Here is a 3,338-nt window from a genome sequence, read left to right as displayed (position 1 = left end):
AAGCTCATTGTCACGCTGTTTAGATCAATGTGCCATCTGGCGGTGGTATCAAGCAGTCTATTTGTCTGGAATGAATCTAATTTAAACGGCAAAGAGGAAACGTCAATCAAACGAATGGATCCAACACAATACAATATCGCAATTGGCAGGAAATGTATTAGATGATGATCTTAGTAGATCTTGCGATCACTTGCGATCGACACACCATTCTGGACATTAAAAGAATGTTGGATATGTATCACTATGATATCAGTTTTAAACTTAAAACAATTCCGCCAGAAAAAAAGTTGCGCATATGGATATGTTATAGGTTTTGTTGAAGAATAGTCAAGTAAAATTACAGAATTTTCACCGCCAGCAGTTTAGATACCACTGATATTTTTAAATGTTGGCCTTATCGTCAGGCTTATAGCCCAAATCTAGTTGATTCGACATTAGTTAAATGTATGACACGCGCGGAGCCCGAACCCATGTGTCTGGTGGGAGTGGGTGCGCCCTCAGAAAACAATCTGAAAATATATAAGGTTAGATGTCACTAAATTGTTTACAGGTTACATGAAACCAAAGCAGGAGTTCACTCCCATCAAACTACTGTGAACAGAACATATAGGTCAGCAATTTATTTGGCATTGGCAAGCTAAATTTATCGTGCCAGACGAATGTATGGTATCTGTGATAATGTTTGAAATTTTGACATGCTTTGTGGGAATGGTGTGATTTGAACATCTGCTGGGATGAAACATATGGCCATATTTTCCCGCCGATAGTGAGGATGAGAACTTAAATACATACTTCATGCAAAAACACATAATACAAAGGAGTTTTGTGTGAAATGCTGTTTTTTGTATTAAAGTTTAAAGACTTAAATAAATGTTGTAAGCCATACATTTACCAGGCAATCTATGTCGGATAGCTGACTTTGATTGTATTGTATCATTTAGGTGTTGGTGCTATATTATTTCTTCGGCTGGATTCATTCGTTTGCAGGTTACGTGTATCTGCTCGTTGAGTAATATTAATTAGTTTAAATGACTTTTTCTTTATATTTAGTGTCCTCATGTTGATGCATGCTCCGATTAAGGTAACATATAAGAATGCAATTATTTATAAATGATGGGACAAGTGTGTTTTTGAGTATTCATAAAGGAAATGTTCAGGGGCGGGTCCAGAATTTGACCTAAGAGGGGCGTTACTTAAGGCCCTAAGAACCGAAATTCATTAGGTTAAATTGTTGGCAGGGGCTATTGGTGTTACTCCCCCAAGACAATTTTAACAATTCCTAGTCCGAAATGGTACGAATTATCCGGGGGGGGGGGGGGTTCCTAGTCCGAAATGGTACGAATTATCCGGGGTTTTTATAACCGCCCCTTTTATTCATACGTTGTGTTCCGTTCGTTGAGTTTCTATTTAAACTAGGCCTTGTGCCTTTAAACATGGTCTTTATCAAATGTTGGACAACTAGGCCTTGTGCCTTTAAACATGGTCTTTATCAAATGTTGGACAACTAGGTCCGTATTCACTTATGTCTTGAGCTTCATATTCAGGGTCAGAAAACTGAATTCTTGTTTCAAAATAAAATATCTAAATTATAACTAATTTTAACAAAATATGTGTGCCTGATAGCACAGGCATCTGAATCATTGTCACTAAAATGTTGTTTAAAACCATTTTGGGTACATACAATGAGATAAACAACACATCTGAAGATATTTAGTGTCTTTGATATACAAAAAAGAAACAAGGTATGTAACTCAAACTTACCCGATTTCACGGTAGAGTCCAGTTTTATGCAAATTTCTCAACCAACATAAAAACAATCCATTTTTAATTTTTTTAAATAAGTGACATGGAAAGAAGAGTCAATTACCTTTAAAATGGTGTGCGATATGTTGGTATAACTATATTGTCTTTAGACAAACAAGCATAATTCAATGTCCAATTCTCGTGTTTTTCTTTAGTCGGAAAGAGTACAGCAAATTCAGATCGTCAATTTTCCCCGTGTAAACAGTACTTAAAACAGACCTATTGAAGTTATTTTATGCTTCAGTGTACAGATAAATTAATTCCATTCCTTTATATCACAATAAGACTAACACCACAGTTTAAGAAACAACCGTATCAGTCTTCAAATTAAATCCACTTTAAAATTTTGTTTGAGACGGACATTTTCCTGACGGCGCTCAGATGTTTCTGATCAACCTCCAAAGAAGAGTATTTGACCCATCCAAGCTTGTGTGGCTCACATTCAAGCCGGTACAAAGATGTTAAATGTACATGTCAATGACATCATCTGGGCGCTTGTGGGTAAAATGGCCAGCTGCCTACGAAATTTAAAGAGGATTTAGTTTAAAGACTGATACAGTTGTTTCTAACATTGTGATGTTAGGGTTTTCGTGATATTATGGAATGGAATTAATTTATCTGTACACTGAAGCATAAAATAACTTCAATAGGTCTGTTTTTAGTACTGTTTACACGGGGAAAATTGACGATCTGAATTTGCTGTACCTTTTCCGACTAAAGAAAAACACGAGAATTGGACATTGAATTATGCTTGTTTATCTAAAGACAATATAGTTATACCAACATATCGTACACCATTTTAAAGGTAATTGACTCTTCTTTCCATGTCACTTATTTAAAAATGGATTGTTTTTATGTTGGTTGAGAAATTTGCATAAAACTGGACTCTATCGTGAAATCGGGTAAGTTTGAGTTACATACCTTGTTTCTTTTTTGTATATCAAAGACACTAAATATCTTCAGATGTGTTGTTTATCTCATTGTATGTACCCAAAATGGTTTTAAACAACATTTTAGTGACAAACAATGATTCAGATGCCTGTGCCTGATAGTAGAGCAAATTATGTGCTTCTTTCCCATTTTTGCTTATATGATAACATTTTACAATAAAACTTTAATTCAGCTGTAGTTGCATTAATAATATTATCATGTACGTTTATTTAATCTGTGAATGACGTCTTGCGTGTCGTGTTAATTGTCGGTCAGGCAAATGTCCTGATTTGAAACAAGCGTGTAGGTTTGTCCAGGATTACAAACAAGCGCAAGCAAGGCCTGATATTCACAAACTTATTAAAACTAAGGTTGAGACAAAAAATATGAATTGTTGTAAATCTGCGAGCACCTGCTGACATATTGAACGAAAAATACCGCTTGCATCATCGGGATAAAGTATTCTCAGCTGTTTCTGAGTCTAAAGTCTAAAAATAGTCCCAGCATAGCCTGAATCTTAGACTGAGAATGAGTCTGAATCTTAGACTGAGAATGAGTCTGAATCTAAGACTGAGAATGAGTCTGAATATTACACTGAGAATGAG

Source organism: Mya arenaria, chromosome 17 (genome assembly GCF_026914265.1).
Source record: "Mya arenaria isolate MELC-2E11 chromosome 17, ASM2691426v1".
Taxonomy (NCBI): Eukaryota; Metazoa; Mollusca; class Bivalvia; order Myida; family Myidae; genus Mya; species Mya arenaria.
The sequence above is the reverse complement of the archived record's forward strand: the minus strand, read 5'-3'. Positions refer to the sequence as shown.